This window comes from Rhinoraja longicauda, chromosome 2 (genome assembly GCF_053455715.1).
Source record: "Rhinoraja longicauda isolate Sanriku21f chromosome 2, sRhiLon1.1, whole genome shotgun sequence".
Taxonomy (NCBI): Eukaryota; Metazoa; Chordata; class Chondrichthyes; order Rajiformes; family Arhynchobatidae; genus Rhinoraja; species Rhinoraja longicauda.
In genome coordinates this window covers 16,491,236-16,511,209 of record NC_135954.1, presented here as the reverse complement: position 1 = coordinate 16,511,209, position 19,974 = coordinate 16,491,236, and the positions used below count along the sequence as shown (strand labels likewise).

At 42.5% G+C, this 19,974-nt stretch overlaps 1 protein-coding gene across 1 annotated transcript in view; it reads left to right on the top strand.

The window, feature by feature from the left end:
• Positions 1-2,770: 2,770 nt before the first annotated feature.
• The window catches only part of LOC144602362 (uncharacterized), a 42,765-nt gene continuing 25,561 nt past the window's right edge, over positions 2,771-19,974 (top strand). Inside the window, exons 1-2 of the mRNA XM_078415412.1 lie at positions 2,771-3,023; positions 16,998-17,097. The gene's annotated coding sequence lies outside the window, so the exon portion shown is untranslated. The remainder of the gene's footprint in view (positions 3,024-16,997; positions 17,098-19,974) is intronic.

Here is a 19,974-nt window from a genome sequence, read left to right as displayed (position 1 = left end):
TACAATCAAGCCGTCCACATTGTACAGATATAGGATAAATGTTTAGTGCAAGATATAGGATAAATGTTTAGTGCAAGTCCAGTAAACTCCAATTAAAGATAGTCCAAGGATCTCCAATGAGGTAGATGGTAGGTGAGGACTACTCTCTAGTTGGTAATAGGATGGTTCAGTTGCCTGATAACAGATGTGATGAAACTGTCCTGAATCTGGAGTTATGCTTATTCAAACCTTTTGCCTAATGGGAAGAGGGGGGGGAGGGTGAGACTCAACCTTGATAAATAGTGGAAATACTTTTGCCATCTTCCAGTCCAAGGGAACCATTCTGCAATCTATGGAATTTTTAAAAGATAACAACCAACACATCTGCTCTCTAAAAATGTGGGATGCAGGTCATCAGGCTTTGAACTCCCCCTTACAGCTGTTAACAAATATTCTAACCCAAATGTCTGAATGAGATTTGCAGCATTCGTTACAGAATGCACAATATTAAGCTCCATACTAACTTCACTGTCTGGCTGGAGCCAGCTGGGTGAAGAATAAAACAGGAAGATGCAGGTCAGGGAACAGCGTTTGAACATCTCCACTGCATTACGTACCTGAGAATATTTTTACCAATTGCTTCAAATGGTCTGTTTCATGACCAACCAGTCTATCTGTTTTGTGTGGATTTGAAGATGACTTCCTTTTATGAATGAAAATACAATAGGATGAAGTAATGACAATATACATAGTGTTAGCTGAAGAGATGCTGCAATGTAAATACAATGTAAATTATTATCCTACTCACTGAAACTTAAACTGCAGTAAGGCCAGGAAAATGGTAATTGATTGTTTAAGGATCAGTCGGAGGATATTGTGCTGGGAAGAACAATATTGTCTGCATTTTGCAGAACATATCACTGTCCATATGTCCTTCTAGGATGTATAGCTATGGTGACAAACATTATGGGCATTATAATACCTACAAACCATTTCTGCTCAGTCCACAAGCTGGCCAGCAAGCTTCCAGTAACCCATCCCGTTCCCACTCTTACCTTTCGGAAATTGACCTCCTACATAGTTCCAACAAAGCCTAACATCGTCTCAAGAAACAGCATCTCATCTAATTGCCTGACTCAGCTAAATTCCTCCAGCAGTTTGTTTTTGTCCCCATTGATGGGGATTTCAGTCTTCTATTTTATGTGGGATTTTACTGTCACCCAGTCTTCCCAACTGACTAGTTGAAATGGTTTTGAACAGGTGCACAAAAGGATACAAAGAGCTGGAGTAATTCAGCAGGTCGGGCAGCATCTCTGGAGAACATGGACAGGTTACATTTCGGGTTGAGAATGGTCTTCAGTGAAACCATATTTGCAGGTATTTTACTTGAGTCTTACTCAGATGAAAAAAGATAAAGCACATCTATCAATGTTCTGGTAATGAACTGTGTTATTTAGGAAAACCCAAAGTTAATTTTTAGGATCAAGTTATCAGCCTGAACATGCCTGTAATTAAAATACTTAATTGAAGTATTGAAGGAATTACAAAGGCAGAGGAAGAAATGAGGATAAGCAAATAGCGAAGCCCAAAGTAAGCTCTTTCAGAGCAAGGAGAGGCTGTGGCATTGGGCGCATCCTGGAATGTGGCAACTTCAACAGCCTGACCATGGGAGAAGACGGCAGGGGAAGAGAAAAGACATTCTGGCCTTCCATCACAGTGAGGAAGTGACTGGAGGCGACTCACTGTGATGGATGTTTCTTTTTTTTTGTTTGTGTTGGTTGTGATTGTGTGTGAAATTGTTTCTTTTTATTGCTCTATTGCTGGACTGTGGGTGACCTTTCATTTCACTGCACATCTTGTATGTGTATGTGACAAATAAACTTGACTTGACTTGACTTGTTAGTATAAGGAAAATAAGACTTTCATGTCGAAGGTCTTGTATCTATTTCTAATCGATAATGGAGGTGACCTTTAAAACCCCGAGACACTTGCGAGGTTGTGGTTTTACTTGCCATATTAATAATGTCAATTTATTTTTAAGAATACATAAATAATTTAATCATAAATTTTTTAAGTGTGCAAAAGAATCAATGCTTTCGGGGACTTTCCACAATGCAACGGACTGTTCCAGCTGCTACGGTCAGGCAAACGCCTCCGCTGTCACGCTGTGAAAACGGAGAGGATGAGACGGAGTTTCTTCCCACAGAGGCCATCAGGACTGTTAACTATAAGAAAATAATTGCAGATGCTGGTACAAATCGAAGGTATTTATTCACAAAATGCTGGAGTAACTCAGCAGGTCAGGCAGCATCTCAGGAGAGAAGGAATGGGTGACGTTTCGGGTCGAGACCCAAGAAGGGTCTGTTAACTATAAGAAAACTATAAGAAGGGTCTCGACCCGAAACGTCACCCATTTCTTCTCTCCTGAGATGCTGCCTGACCTGCTAAGTTACTCCAGCATTTTGTGAATAAATACCCAGGACTGTTAACTATTATAACTCCAGGGACACTAAAAAAAATAATTCTGTATTAATTTTTTATGCTGTAATTGTAATTTCTTTTGCACAATCCAAGTGAATTGCCACTTTCATTTCACTGCACATCTTGGGTGTATGTGACAAATAAACTTGACTAGACTAAGTCTTGCAAGTGGATGTGCAGTTGCAGTGCAGTATGGCTGCGCCAGTCCAGGTGCGGCAGCACGGATGGGAGGTTTGAGCATTTGTGTGTCTCCTCTTCTTGGACGCGTTTGCATCGCTCCTCCCCCTCGCCCTCGCCCTCGCCCTGCTGTATGTCGGGTTTATGAAACACTCAGTGCACTGGATGTAGCGATGATGAGGAGGAGAGGAGGGGAGGGGGAGGTGGCAACGCCGTGTAAGCGAGAAGGGGGTCGGGCCATGTCATCAAATGTCTTCTGAGCAGTCAGTACTGCATTTGGCTTCTTGACTCCCCACCAGCGGGCGAGGCAAGAGGACGGGGTCAACTCTGCTCAGTGTGATCGGGGAGAAAAGTCACGAAGGAGGGACGGAATCTGTGACTTTAATGTAAGTGCAAGAGAGGGAGGTGAATTGCAACATCTCTGATTCTTCCCTTTGTTGCAACATCTCTGATTCTTCCCTTTGTTGCAACATCTCTGATTCTTCCCTTTGTTGCAACATCTCTGATTCTTCCCTTTGTTATCACCATGGGGGCAATAATGGTGGTGGAGCGAAAGGAGCCTTTGTCCTCCCATTCCAACATTGTAGGATCCAGAAATTGGACCAGTTTCCTATCAGGCCAATGAATACATAAAATTTTACATCAGTAAAAGAATCGCTGGTAAATATATCTCAATTTCCTCCCTGGAAATTTCCAGTTGACCAGTCTACCCTCTTTTTTAATTTATAAAAAAAAAAAAATCTCTTAAAAATGTGGTCTACCCTTTATTTTAAAAAAAACTCTTGAAATCTCTGTGTACAATAGTTTGACATCATGGCTTGAAGCTGTATTTTGGTTGTAAAATGTAAATAGGAACAACAATGTCTCATCTTTTCCTCCCTGGAAATTTCCAGTTGACCAGTCTACCCTCTTTAAAAAAAAATTAAAAATCTCTTAAAATCTCTGTGTACAATAGTTAAATTTTGACATCATGGCTTGAAGCTGGATTTGGTTGTAAAATGTAAATGGGAACAACAATGTCACATCTTTTCGTTGTTCGTTTGAAGAACTTTATATTTCTGTCAATTGTTACAACGAAAAAAATGACACATTTTTGTGCGATTTCAGTTTGAAGAGAATTCAACATGATTATTTTCAGTATTCATATTTCGGGGTTTGAGGTAGTCAAACATGTTGCTGCACCACAATGGTTCTGACTTCGGGTCACATCTGAAAGACAAAAGCAAAAGTTTTTTTGCATCAGATTTTAAATGCCATTGTAAACTGGGGTGTGCTTCTAATGTGCGCGACAGTACTATTTCTATTCAAATAATTGCAGCTAAGTGGGAATGTACCTAGCTGTACTCGGATATTTAAGTGGGAATGTACCCAAATATCCGATTAAAGGAATTGCACTGGTCATGTGTATTATTTTTGTGGCAGTTTTATTATGTTCACTGATCACGGGCTTTCCGACACAGGGGTTTCCACACAACAGATACTTATTTGGGCACTTCCTGTTTGACCTGAGTCAAACAGCAAGCACTATCTTGGGTCTTTGTGAAAGTGAAGTGTGTGTGGGTGAATTAGTAATTTAATCTTGAAGGCTAAAATTTAAATTGCAAACCAAAATTAGGCGGTTTGGAACCACAAAACACAGAAGTAGTTCTTTGGGCGATTGTTTTTTCTGCGGCAATTCCGAAAAATGACAATCCAACTGCTTGTATTCATTATCACTGTTACAGCATTTGGGCCTTTTTTCCCCATCAAATTACCGTCAACTCCCAGAGCATTCCCATCAGCCACATTCTCCAAATTGGGTTGCTGTCTCTCCTGTGCCCATTAATTTCCCCTCACATTCTTTGCATTCCACCCACACAAGGAGCAATTTGTAGTCACCAACTTAATTCCTAACCAGCACATGCTTAGAATGTGGGAGGACACTTAGAGGATCACAAGGAAACCCAAGGTATCACAAAATGCTGGAGTAACTCAGCAGGTCAGGCAGCATCTAGGAGAGAGGGAATTCCTCTCTCCTAGATGCTGCCTGACCTGCTGAGTTACTCCAGCATTTTGTGATACCTTCGATTTGTACCAGCATCTGCAGTTATTTTCCTACAATGAAACCCATGCAGTCACTGAAAGAACATTTACCTCGCACAGCGCTAGAGGTCAGGATCAAATCCTGGGTCGCTTGAGCAGTACAGCAGCATAAGTGATGTGCCATTGCGCCACCAATAACTCCTTGATGACCAATACCACAGGAGCAGCTCAAGGCTGTGTGCTCAGTTCCTTGCTCTTCTCGCTCTATACCCATGACTGTGTCACCGAACACAGTTCCAACTCGATCTTTAATTTCAACGACGCCACCATTGTTGAATGAAGTACCGGTAATGATGAGTCAGAGTAGAGAAGGGAAATCGACCGTCTGATTTGAATGATGCCAGAACAACGACCTTGCTCTCGACGTCAGTAAAACCATGGAGCTGATTGTTGACTTGGGAAGAGGAAGGCAGAGGATCCACACACCTTCCTTCGATGGGGTCGGTGGTGGAGAGAGACTTGTACCTCGTACTTTGGTGCAATCATAAAGAAAGTCCATTTATGCCTCTACTGTCTCCGCTGTCACGCTGTGAAAACGGAGAGGATGAGACGGAGCTTCTTCCCACAGGCCATCAGGACTGTCAACTTTTATAACCCCAGAGACTAAATTTTTGTCGACACTAATAGTAACTTATTAACTTTATTTATATGCTGTAACTAATTCTTTTTGTGCACAACCCGCAGGCATTGCCACTTTCATTTCACTGCACATCGTGTATGTGTATGTGACAAATAAATTTGACTTGACTTGACTTCCTTAGAAGGATGTATGTGGGTATGTTGAAAGACTGGAGCGACTAAGCTTGTATACACTGGAATTTAGAAGGATGAGAGGGGATCTTATCGAAACATATAAGATTATTAAGGGGTTGGTCACGTTAGAGGCAGGAAACATGTTCCCAATGTTGGGGGAGTCCAGAACCAGGGGCCATAGTTTAAGAATAAGGGGTAGGCCATTTAGAACGGAGATGAGGAAAAGCTTTTTCAGTCAGAGAGTTGTGAATCTGTGGAATTCTCTGCCTCAGAAGGCAGTGGAGGCCAATTTTCTGAATGCATTCAAGAGAGAGCTAGATAGAGCTCTTAAGGATAGCAGAGTCAGGGGGTATGGGGAGAAGGCAGGACAATAGACAATAGGTGCAGGAGTAGGCCATTCAGCCCTTCGAGCCAGCACCGCCATTCAATGCGATCATGGCTGATCACTCTCAATCAGTACCCCGTTCCTGCCTTCTCCCCATACCCCCTCACTCCGCTATCCTTAAGAGCTCTATCCAGCTCTCTCTTGAAAGCATCCAACGAACTGGCCTCCACTGCCTTCTGAGGCAGAATTCCACACCTTCACCACCCTCTGACTGAAAAAGTTCTTCCTCATCTCCGTTCTAAATGGCCTACCCCTTATTCTTAAACTGTGGCCCCTTGTTCTGGACTCCCCCAACATTGGGAACATGTTATCTGCCTCTAATGTGTCCAATCCCCTAATTATCTTATATGTTTCAATAAGATCCCCCCTCATCCTTCTAAATTCCAGTGTATACAAGCCCAATCGCTCCAGCCTTTCAACAGGGGTACTGATTGAGAATGATCAGCCATGATCACATTGAATGGCGGTGCTGGCTCGAAGGGTCGAATGGCCTACTCCTGCACCTATTGTCTATAAGATTGATGCGATACGTCATGTCGACAAATGCTCTCTTGAACTTCTCCAAGTGTACAGTGATGAGCATATTGCCTGGTTATATCACGGCCTAGTTTGTCAACTCCAATGTCCAGGAGTGGAATGGATTGCAAAAGTGGTGGACGCTGCATGATTCATCACGGCTACTGACCTCCCCACCATCGAAGGGATCTATGGTAGGCGCTGCATCAAAAGGCAGCCAACATTGTCAAGGACTCACATTATCCGCATTGTCAAGGACTCGCATGCTCTCATTTCACTCCTGCCATCAGGAAGAAGGTATAGGAATCTGAAAACAATGACTGGAACAACGTTCTGGAACAACGTCTTCCCAATGACTTTCAGGCCATTGAACACACTGGCACCAACTAAACTTTGAACTACAAACTATTTTGGTTGCATTGGGGGCTTTGGCCTTTTGTCTTGTTTTGCATTATTATTGCATTTTTTATTTATTGAACTTTTTTGTTTATTATAAATTTTGAGCACTGTGTTTACCAGATCTGTTGTACTGCTGCAAGTAAAAATGTCATTGTTCCATTTTGGTACATATGACAATTAAACTCTGATTCTTGGACCTTTGAACCACCTGTATTCCCCTGCTCTTTCCATCAGATGAGAATGGTAATTCCTTCACTTTCCCCATGATGGGTGGATTTAAAATTTGAGATGAGAAGTTCCAGTTTCTCACCATGATGAAATAGTTTGTTGAGCAGTTACCTGCTGCATAGTCGCCATTTTTTAACTAATTTCCCAGGATATGGGGCGGTGTGGAGATTATTAGCTATTTGTAGAGCGGATATTCGCCTCAGATTGGAGGAGTGAGGAATAATTGATCTGATAGAAGAGTAAATTTACTGATCTATTTGTTTTCTCTAATGCATATGTGGATTTTCCTGCTTGTATGACTTCAACTTTCTCGCAATGTCCACATACTCAGCCCTCCTGATAGCATATTAAATGTAAATAGATTTATCTTTACTGCAAATCAAGATGTTAGTCATCAACCCCTAATGTACTAGGAAAGAGTAAGTAAGTGAATAGCTGTGGGTGGGGGTGACCTTTAAACAAAACCCATAACTCATCATAGGTTGTGGGTGCATAACTTGCTATATTTGAATCGGATATTAGGAGCTTTTTTCAAAAGGGATTTTTTGAAAAGCTTTTTCAAAGAGCTTTGCGCAAGGGGGCATCTGTGGGGAGAATAGACGGGAAACATTTTGGGCCGGGACCTTACTTCAGTCTGAAGAAAGATCCTGATCCGCAATGTAGTCTGTTCATTCCCTCTGCCAATGTTGTCTGACCTGCTGTAGATTAGTGTAATGGTGTCACTCATGTATGCGTCATGCTTTTACACCATTACACTAATCTACACCTGCTGAGTTCCCTTGGTACTTTGGTAATTAGGACTTGGTTTTGGATATTTAACTGCAACGTGTATTGTACTAGATGTTGGTGAGGCCGCGCTTGGAGTACTGTGCTCAGTTTTGGTTTCCCTGCTTTATGAAATATGCCGTTAAGCTGGAAAGAGAGGCTAGAAGATTTATGAGGATGTTGCCATGACTTGAGAACCTGAACTATAGGGAGAGGTGGAGGAGGCTGAGAATTTATTCCATGGAACACAGGAGGCTGAGGAATTATCTTCATAGTGATGTAAAAAATCATGAGGTGAATAAATAGCATGCTAATTGTGAATGCAAAGTCTTTTTCTCCATAGTAGGTGAATTGAGAACTAGCGGGCAAAGGTTTAGGGCGAGAGGGGAAAAATCGAATTGGAATTTGAGAGACAATGTTTTCACTTGGTGTGGAAGACACTGCCAGAGGAGGTAATTATGGCAAGTCCAGCAACAACATTTAAAAGACATTTGGACAGGTATATAGAGGGATGTGGACAAATAGGGCTAGTTTAGATTGGGCATCTTGGCCTGTATGCATGAGTTGGTCTGAAGAGTATGTTTCGATGCACAATGACTCGTATAAGACTTCTATGCTGGATATTGCCCAAAGGCCGTACATTGTGCCTCAAGGCTGTAATTCATGTCTGTGATATTATCTTTGTAGTTCACAGCCTTTGAACATTTACTCAATGACTTGGGACTGATGTGTTTTGTGGTTCAAAGTGACAATGTCTGAAGAAGGGTCTCGACCCGAAACCTCACCCATTCCTTCTCTCCAGAGATGATGCCTGAGTTACTCCAGCGTTTTGTGTCTATCTTTGGTTTGAACCAGCATCTGCAGCTCCTTCCTACACACGATATATTAATAGATTAATTAGCAAAACTGGCAACGAATTCAATGCGTGCATCTACTATATAATTTTATTATTGAAACAGTGAAAAGTCAGGCACAGCAGAAGTATGAAGTAACATAAATGTAAATCGTAAGGATTCTGTGGATAGAATATGAGATGGTTAAGGAAACGCTGGGCTTGTAAACCAGAGACTAAACTTGAAAAGGATAGCTGGTGAAAATGTACGTGAAGTCCAAGTTTTGAACTTCATATCGTTGGAAAAATATGTTGATTTCTGCGAATTTAATCTTTTCAGTTTTGGAATGAGAGCGAAGCTAGAAGAGTTAAATTCTGGAGGCTGGTTCTGGTTTGTTTTGATGAAAATATTTTTGAAATACCAAGAGAGCTGATAGATTAGAAAAGAGTAAACTATTTCAGCTGGTTGCTGAACCAGAGATCAGAGCCTAAAAATTAATACCCAATCTTTCTGGAGTGAAATTGAGAAGCAATTTTACATGCAAAAGGTAATAGATGTTTGGCATTTCTACCAACGGCTGATGGTTGATATTCAGTCAGTTGCTAATCTTTACTTTGAGATGGTTAATCAACAGATCATACAAGATGTTATTTATGTGGTAGAAAAAGACCAGGGAGTTTAATGACTTACTCCTTTTCCTGCGATCTAACACCAGTTCCTATGCATGATGTTAGGCCAATATGACGAGGAAAGCTATTTGACACACAGTGGTGCTGAAGAGACGAATAATATATAGTTAAGATCTGGAATTAAAATGTAATGTGTCTGGTATACTATGTATTTTAGTAAAAATGTAAAGATTAGAAGAGAAGAAAAATGACACGGTAGATAGATGTCAGTGCTTCCAGTTGTGGCTGAATCTCCAACGAGGGGATACCGTTTCAATAGACAATAGGTGCAGGAGGAGGCCATTCGGCCCTTCGAGCCAGCACCGCCCTTCAATGTGGTCATGGCTGATCATTCTCAATCAGTACCCCGTTCCTGCCTTCTCCCCATACCCGCTGACTCCGCTATCCTTAAGAGCTCTATCTAGCTCTCTCTTGAATGCATTCAGAGAATTGGCGTCCACTGCCTTCTGAGGCAGAGAATTCCACAGATTCACAACTCTCTGACTGAAAAAGTTTTTCCTCATTTCGTTATTAGGGGGCAGTCCTTTAAAACAGGAGTGTAGGAACCTCAGTTCAGTTCAGTTTGGTTTATTGTCACGTGTACCGAGGTACAGTGAAAAGCTTTTTATTGCATGCTAACCAGTCAGCAGAAAGACAAAACATGATTACAATCAATCCATTTACAGTGTATAGATTCATGATAAGGGAAAACGTTTAGTGCACGGTAAAGCCAGTCAAGGATAGTCCAAGGGACATCCAAGAGGTAGATAGTAGTTCAGCACTGCTCTTAGGTTGTGGTAGGATGATTTCAGTTGCCTGATAACAGCTGGGAAGAAACTGTCCCCTGAATCTGGTGGTGTGTGTTTTCGCACTTCTATTGCTTTCGCCTGATGGGAGAAGAGGGAGTGGCCTGGGTGCTACTTGTCCTTGCTGAGGCAGCGTGAGGTATAAATGGAATCAATAGAAGGGAGGCTGGTTTGTGTGATGGCCCAGGCTGCGTTCACAACTCGCTGCAATTTCTTACGGTCCTTGATGGAGCTGTTCCCAAACCAAGCTGTGATGCATCCTGATAAAATGCTTTCTATGATGCATCTGTAGAAGTTGGTGAGAGTTGTAGGGGACATGCCAACCTTCCTAAGCCTTCTAAGGAAGTAGAGGCGTTGGTGTTCCTTCCTGGTTGTTGCCTTTATTCTGAGGAAGGTGACACGCAATAATTCTCTACCTTGGATAGTTGTGGAGGCTAGATCATGGGGATTTTTAAAGAGTAAATGGATATTTCTTTGAAGGATCATGGAATTCTGGGGTTCTGTCACAGACGATGAATTGAGGCTTGGGACAGATTGGCCATTATTGAATGACGACGCAGGTTTGATGGGCTGTGTGGCCTACTCCATCCTCTATTTCCATGTGTAGAGAGGAACTGTAGATGCTTGTTTACACCGAAGATAGACATAAAGTGTTGGGAGTAATTTGGCGGGGCAGGCAGCATCTCTGGAGCAAAGGAATAGGTGATGTTTCAATAGACAATAGGTGCAGGAGGAGGCCATTCGGCCCTTCGAGCCAGCACCGCCATTCAATGTGATCATGGCTGATCATTCTCAATCAGTACCCCGTTCCTGCCTTCTCCCCATACCCCCTGACTCCGCTATCCTTAAGAACTCTATCTAGCTCTCTCTCGAATGCATTCAGAGAATTGGCCTCCACTGCCTTCTGAGGCAGAGAATTCCACAGATTTACAACTCTCTGACTGAAAAAGTTTTTCCTCATCTCAGTTGTAAATGGCCTACCCCTTATTCTTAAACTGTGTCCCCTTGTTATGGACTCCCCCAACATTGGGAACATGTTTCTTGCCTCTAACGTGTCCAACCCCTTAATAATCTTATACGTTTCGATAAGATCTCCTCTCATCCTTCTAAATTCCAGTGTATAGAAGCCTAGTCGCTCCAGTCTTTCAACATACGACAGTCCCGCCATTCCGGGAATTAACCTAGTAAACCTACGCTGCACGCCCTCGATAGCAAGAATATCCTTCCTCAAATTCGGAGACCAAAACTGCACACAGTACTCCAGGTGCAGTCTCACTAGGGCCCTGTACAACTGCAGAAGGACCTCTTTGCTCCTATACTCAACTCCTCTTGTTATGAAGGCCAACATTCCATTGGCTTTCTTCACTGCCTCTACCCAAAACATTACCTAGTCCTTTTCTCCAGAGATGCCGCCATACCCGGTGAGTTACTCAAGTCATGTGCGTCTAGCTTCTATTTCCTTGTATTTTTATAACTAAGTGGCTAATAACTTGTTGCTAAAATAACTTTGTTTTCCTAAATAACACAGTATATTACCATAACATTGATAGATGTGCTTAATCCTTTTTCATCTGTGTAAGACTAAAGTAAAATACTTGGGAACATGGGGACACTGAAGAAGGTTCTTAACTCAAAACGTCACCTGTCCATGTTCTCCAGAGATGCTGTCCGACCTGCTGAGTTACTCCAGCACTTTGTGTCCTTTTGTGCACCTGTACAAAACCATTTAAACTAGTCAGTTGCGAAGACTGGGCGACAGTAAAATCCCATATAAAATAGACTAGCAACCATGTATGTGATACTGTGGGCTATTTGGGACTGCCACAGACGGGTTGAGGCCTGGGCAGATCATTCGTGATTGTAACAAATAACGTGTTAGGCTTAATGGACCAGGTGGCTGCCACCTTCTCCTATCTGTTGTTTCTGATTTTTATTCCCTCTGCGCATCATCTGTTACCATGTTTGGGTTCCCGGCTGGACTGAATGTCACTGCTCTTTGTTCCTCTATGATCTCTGGTAGCAAACAGCTTGGCTGACGAAGTCTCTTGAGTTGTGCTTTTCTCCTGAGACGAGCTGGAAAGATGAGACCTGCCACACAAACACGGTAACCCAGTCATCTTGCCTGTCGCCCTCCCTTGCTGAACAGAATTGCTCACAGCATTGACGACCTGCTCACCTCTGAGTTGAGTTTCTGCCACCACTGGAATAATTAAACCCAAAATTAATTGTATTTGAAAGACTCAGTAATGCATGTCATTAGGAATAGGAGTAGAATTAGGCCATTCGGCCCATCAAGTATACTCTGCCATTCAATCATGGCTGATCTATCTCTCCCTCCTAACTCCATTCTCCTGCCTTCTCCCCACAAGAGAGTGTTTTATTGTCATATGTCCCAGATAGAACAATGAAATTCTTTCTTGCTGCAGCACAACAGAATATGTAAACATAGTACACTGTAAACAATATGATAAATGAGAGAGGAAAAAAAGTTCAGTGTGTACATATACATATACTCACAAGTACACTCATATATACACCTGTACTAATCAAGAATCTATCTATCTAGCTTTTCTAAGATTTTCCATGCCTGACTACCATAAATACAACAGTTTCAAGCAAGCTGTCCACAAAAAAAGGGAAGAATATCATCCCGAGCTGGATCAAGCACAAAGCTAAACCAGCATGATGTGGCCTGACCTGACCCAGACATAACATAAAGCATAAAGCATAACATAAAACATAAAGCCAGTTAACAAGGCTTTGATGTCAATGCAGTGCCAGGCATGGGCAAGGTAAAGAGGGAATGATGGAAGAAGTGAGAGATGGGAAAGGTTGACATCTTGCAGTAAAATAAAGAATTTAAACCTTGAGGGATTGGGTGGAAGAAAGGGAAGGGGCTCAGGGAGTCGGATTAAGGAAGTGGGAAAAGGGATTTTGGTTCAGGTTTGGATATCGGCGCCAAACTTTGGATTAACTTAATTTTTTTGAAAGTTGGATGAAACCATAGCCCAGGTATTTTTTTTTGATGACCACTATTTAGTCACTGGGAAAGACTATTCCCAGTCTTTGTTATACTGTTAACTTCCATTGTGCTAGGTACTTGTGTGATCATGGATCCATTCAATTTGTTTTCTGTAACTGCCTTTAATATTATTGTGGCAGATTCAAATATTATGGTTCTCTAAAATTTGGTTTGAGCAGCACAATGTCGCAGCAGTAGGGCTGCTGCCTTACAACGCGGGTTCGATCCTGACTATGAGTGCTGCCTGTACGGACTTCGTTGCGTTCTCCCTGTGACTGCGTGGGTTTTCTCTGGGTGCTCTGGTTTCCTCCCACATTTCAAAGACACGGGTTTGCAGGTTAATTTGACATTTGTAAATTGTTCCTAGTGTGTCGGGCAGTGCTGGTGAATGGGTGATTGCTGGTCGGCGTGGACTCAGTGGGCTGATGGGCCCGTTTCCACACTTTATCTAAAGTCCAAAGAAAATGCTTGCAAATGGGTTTGGAATAAATTAGAAGCAAATATTCTGTTTAGGACACAGTTTCTGTAAGGAATGGGAATGAAACTGGATGCTGTTTTGTTTGGTACTCCCAGCAAGGAGTTTCTTCAGTATGGAGAAATGGAATACCTGAGGGCTGATTGTGTCAAATAAAGATAAGGTTGTTGGAACCAACTCCTGTAAACTAAGGACATGGTCAATTTGTAGTTCTCTGTAAGAATTGGTAGACATAAAATAAAATGTATTTTGCGGTGGATGTGCCCGGCATCAAAATGATGCACGATCTCTGCACAGGAGGAAGAAATCTCTTGTAGGTGAAGGTTAAGACTGCACATTCTTTGTAACATATAAGATAATTAGGGGATTGGACACATTAGAGGCAGGAAACATGTTCCCAATGTTGGGGGAGTCCAGAACAAGGGGCCACAGTTTAAGAATAAGGGGTAGGCCATTTAGAACGGAGATGAGGAAGAACTTTTTCAGTCAGAGAGTGGTGAAGGTGTGGAATTCTCTGCCTCAGAAGGCAGTGGAGGCCAGTTCGTTGGATGCTTTCAAGAGAGAGCTGGATAGAGCTCTTAAGGATAGCGGAGTGAGGGGGTATGGGGAGAAGGCAGGAACGGGGTACTGATTGAGAGTGATCAGCCATGATCGCATTGAATGGCGGTGCTGGCTCGAAGGGTTGAATGGCCTACTCCTGCACCTATTGTCTATTGTCTATTGTCAGCTACTTCTAGTGAGCAGGCTATTGTCTTGCATTCCCTTGCAAGTTGTTGAAGGTCAGCAAAACCACAATGGAATAAAATATGCGAATACATAATTAATTACCTTTATAAAGCAACCGGAAAGATATTTTCTTCTTCACTTGCTGGAGACAGTACAAAGAAGATATGTTCAAACGTTTCCTGTTTTTTAAATTTTAGTTTTATTATACTCTGAATGGACTCATCATTCGATGCCCAGTCTGCCAGTGTATTTGTTAATCCATTTTAAAGTCGGGTCTTCAACTTCTGTCCATCCAGTCGGCCGCCACTGATGCCAGAGATAAAGAAAAAGTTTGGAACCCACTGACGCTCAGAGATCGATCTCTAATCATGGGTTAAATTAATATCAAGTTAAAACTTAAACAAAAATTTGGGATTTTTAAGCTCGTGCAATGCAGGGTTTTCAAAACTTTTTTTGTAGAAGCCTTTCAAAAGCTTGTCAAAAGACATTCCACAGAAACACACTCTCTGGGTTTTCATCTTCTCCACGACCCTCTCTGAAAGAATATGTTGTGCAGAAAATGAAATGGTGGTTTATGCTTACCTGAAGTTGGAATGCAAAGCATTTAAAACGTGATTATTTAGTTATGCTGAACATTCCCTGGATAGTTAAATCTTTTTGATAATATTTAACATCTATCTGGCTTGACATCGTACACTTTACATTCAACAACAAATTTATCAAGTCCCCCATCTTAATGTGACACAGCTCAGTGATTTGGTATGTCAACAAGTCCTCATCAAACTTTTAAAGGTGTGCTGTAGACAGCATACTGACTGGTTGTATCACAGCACGGTTTTGGCCAGTCAAATGCCCAGGAACGAGGAAATTAGAGGGTGGTAGATTCTGCCCAGTGCATCATAGGTACTGACGTCCCCACCAACAAAGAGATCTATAGGAGCCATTGCCTCAAGGCAGCTAATTTCATCAAAGAATTGAACAACCGTGATCTTGCTCTCATTTCACTACTACCATCGGAAAGAAGATGTAGGAGCTATAAAACCATGACAACCAGATTCGGACTGTTGAACACAATACAACATGAACCTCGGGCAACTATCATCTTCTATGGGCTGTGTGTTTGGTTGCACTATGGACCACTATGGAGGTCAGCACAGTGGCAGAGTTGCTGCCTTACAATGCCAGAGGCCTGGGTTCAATCCTGACTGCGGGTGCTGTCTCTGCAGCATTTGTACGTTCTCCCTGTGACCACGTGGGTTTTCTCTGGGTGCTCAGGTTTCCTCCCACATGCCAAAGATGCGCAGGTTTATAGGATAATTGCCTTCTGTAAATTCCCCATAGTGTGTAGGATAACATAGAACAGGTGTACAGTTGGTCAGGCCAGAATTAGTAGGCCAAAGGGCCTGTTTCCACGCTGTATCTCTAAACTAAACTAAACAATTTTTGTACACTTATGGTTACCTAGTATTAAAAAAAGTATAATTCGTTCATTCAATTTATTGTGTTGTCAACATTTCCGTGTGTTATTGTTTATGGGCTGATTAAGCTGCAGCAAGTATGAATTTCATTATTCTGTTGTCAGTACATAAAACATATTCACTTCCTCCTCTGGTGTACAGTGACTCTAGTTTGTAGCGTCGTCAAAATGTACCGCAGTCCCTCTGACGCCACCTCCCAAACCCATGACCTCTATCATCAAAAAGGACAGGAGCGTTGGATGCATGTGACTTCTACCACCTGAAGGACTCTCCCACCCCCACCTTCATAAGCCACTCCTTTATCATGGCTGCATCTTAACCTTGGCGTTACGTACCCAATGGCATTGTGAGCACTTTCGCTAGAGGGCATCTCACCAACACCTTCTCAGAAGCAATTAAGGAGTAATGCTGGCCTTGCTAGTGTGGAGAAAAAGTAGTTTTTCCTTGCAACCCCCCCATCCCCACCCCAAAAAAACATGTCAATTGTGTTGGATGAAAAGTTTTATGTTAGTAGCTGTGATCCAGCACTTGGCCGCTAATGATGTGCGCTATCCTCTATATTCTACGCTATGCCATACGTACCAATCCTTTGTTCCTTCCTCGAGGAGAGGTGCACAGTTCTTAACATCCCGAGTCAATGGTTCACAGCCGCACAGTGTACAAATACTGAGTGGCTTGGTCTGTGCACACTTCAGCACACTTAACATTTGCATTAGTTTTCAATTGGCAAGGTCAATACTTTATTTTTAAACATACTTACAGTATCTTGAAATAACTGATCCAAAAAAGCTGTTTGCAGCATGTTGAGTCTCCAGGATTGGTGGTGTGATGGTGCTTCCAGCATCTCCTTTGAGGATATGTATGGCTTGTGCTGATTTTTGATCATTCCATCTAGTTTGACAGAGCTGACTAAAAGCTGTTATTAAAAGTTACTACATTTCTGGTCTGATAAGCATAGCTGAATGTATTGTATTGCTATTGTCTCATCTTATGAACTCGGTGCATCATGACATTTTCAATTTGCCTGAAGGGAGCAACTGCTTTAATGTAACTGCTTGGCTGAGGTGTTTAATATTCGCATGATGTTAGAACTGTATGTTGTATGTGAGACACCATGGACTCCTTTCTTTGAAACCAGTTGTTGTAAATAAAAACGTTAGTGGACAAGCAAACGCCTCCTATCGGGGAGCTAACGTCTATCTTCTGTTTGTTCCTTTCCCGTAGACTTCAAGCACCCGACTGGAGCCAATCTTTTTATGATCTACTTGTACTTGCTGAACTTACCTGCTGATCTGCTTTACTTCCTGCGCTGAATTTGTTGAAGGTTTGTGGAAATTTTACTTAATGGCATCAACGAATAATGTTACGCTGTGTATGTTTCTTTGTAAAATCGCCTGTGGAAACTATGATTTTGGAATAAGCATATTGCTGCCAAATCCCTAATGGTTTTTGGAGAATGGTATGTCCACCCACTAATGGTTACAATTTTCAGCAGGCCTGCCAACATCAAAAAGGTCATAGCATCCTTCTGCTTGACCTTCCCCTTAATGAACATCAGAAGCTTTGTTTTAGCTATTTGCATTTCATTTTTTTTAAATTTCCAGTTTTCCAATGTCAAATAAAATCTTGCATTTTCAAGCTCGTAGAGTAGTGCGCAATTCATTAAGTTCTATAAAGAGTAATACAGGTTCATTATTTCAAGTAAACTATTATTTGTCAATGTCAACTGTAGAATTAAATTGGAGCTGGCTCTTTTGGAGTTTACTAGTTTAGTAAGATTTCAAAGCTGTATTCTGCTTTTGGTAAAAACGTTCAATACGATAACCGATTCTCATCTTGTCAGTTAGACTCTGCTTAGATTTATTCACAAAATGCTGGAGTAACTCAGCAGGTCAGGCAGCATCTCGGGAGAGAAGGAATGGGTGATGTTTCGGGTCGAGACCCTTCTTCAGACCCTTCTTCAGACTGCTTAGATGTGCCCTTGTGAATTACAGTCGCCTACAGTTAATACTTCCAGCGGAAGTGGCGGCGCCTAACGGCAGCGGCTCGCTAGCAGTCTGTTCGTATTTTTTCCTTTTTTTTTGGTTGTGTGTCGGTGTTGGGATGGTTTTTGTGTTTTTTTTGGTTGTGTATGTGTGGGGGGTGGTGGTGTGGGTGGGGGGTGGTGGGGGAAACTTTTCTCTTCCTCACGGCGCGGGGTGCGGCTTGGCTGCGGGGCCTAACATCGCCCGGTGCGGCTCGGACGATGGACTTAACAGCGCCCGGTGCAGCTCGACCACGGGACTTTTCATTGCTGGTGCGGCTCAGCTGCGGGACTTAACATCGCCCGGTGCGGCTCGGCTGCGGGACTTTACATCGCCCGTTGCGGCTCGGCTGCGGGACTTAACATCGCCTGGTGCGGCTCGGCTGCGGGACTTAACATCGCCCGGTGCGGCTCGGCTGCGGGACTTAACATCGCCCGGTGCGGCTCGGCCGTGGGACTTAACATCGCCCGGTGCGGCTCGGCTGCGGGACTTTACATCGCTGGTGCGGCTCGGCCGCGGGACTTTACATCGCTGGTGCGGCTCGACCACTGGACTTAGCTGCGCAAGGCTTGGTCGCGGGGCCTTCCATCGCCCGGCTCGGCCGCGAGACGTTTCAGCGCCCGGTGCGATTCGGCCGCGGGGACTGTGCGGGTCGGTCGGGGACGAGCTGTCTGTCCGTGGTCGTGGGGAAGAGAGTGGAAGTTTTGTTGCCTCCATCACAGTGAGGGGGTGTTTGGAGTCACTGTGATGGACGTTTGTGTTGGGGCTATGTGTCTTGTGTTCTTTTTTTCTATGACTGCTATGTAGTTTCGTTCGGTACTTCGGTACCGAACGACAAATAAAGCTCTGTTATACTGTTATACTGTTATATAATTTGAGAATCTCTGTGTCGTAAATGACAATAAAATAACCTCATTTGAGTGGATGCTCAATGTATACTGTTCCCAAAGACACTTTTTAAAATGATATACTTGTGGCTTTTCTGCCATAAATCTTTATAAAACAATTATTCAGTACATGTTGATGTAGAAATCTCGCAGTTCATACATTTACCTTTACTTGAAATAGTTTCACTCGACTTTCTAATTCTTCAAACAAGCACAATTATATTCTTCTCCAATGAGAAACTGCTATAGTTGAAAATTCAACATTCATAGGAATGTTAAACTAAAATTGCCAGTTAAAACTGTTTTGTATAGTCCGAGCCAGATTTGCATCTGGTAAAAGAGAGAGCTTTTCAGATGTGGGAATTTATTCCTGTTTCTGGTGTCAATTTATGACTGTGTTCCTATATTGAGATTCAGCAGATAGATTGGTATTTGATGAAATTGGTTTGAAAGTGAAAATCTGGGACAAAGGGAAGATTTGTGCTGTGTGTTCTGCATCTTGTTGCTTCATCTTGGTGCTAGATTTGATTATTAGATAATTGCGGAGAGTCGTGGCTGACTTGTGTTTTGCAAAGAAAAAGTTGACTCTTTGATCCCCACGCACAGCCTTCTGCAATGTATGGGCCCTTTGTGCTGCAGGAGCATCCCAGCTGACGTTGGTGCGGTTGGGAATTGTTAAACCTAACCCTGCCAAAACGAAGACAGAATTTTGAAGCTAAACCACAACCCCAGACTTGGGTGGAGCAGTCAAATTGTTTTAAAACAAAAGTTGAAAACATTCTGAATTTCTCATAACTATTCAGCTACAAAACCTTAAATGTTAAACTTAATGCTTCAGTCTGTTTTCTGAAGACTTGGCTTATTTTTGAAGACCTGGTGAAAGTAGATTGGGAACAGAAGATTGTCAATAAAACAACCTCTAATAAATGGGAGTTCTTTTTTAAAAAAAAGAGTAAGTCAGAATTCAGGGCCAGCATGTTCTGGCAAAGGTGAGAGCAAAAAATGGCAAGATTAGGGAACCTTGGACGAGAAAGGATATTGAAGGTTTGATCAGAAGAAAATGAAACTTGTGTAGGCAGGAACTGCAGATGCTGGCTTAAACCGATGATAGGCACAAAAAGCTGCAGTAACTCGGTGGTTCAGACAGCATCTCTGGAGAAAAGGAATAGGTGACATTTTGGGTCGAGGCCCTAAACATCACTGTTTCCTTTTCTCCAGAGATGCTGTCTGACCCACTGAGTTACTCCAGCTTTTTGTGTCTATCTCTAAATGAAGCTTGTAACAGGTATG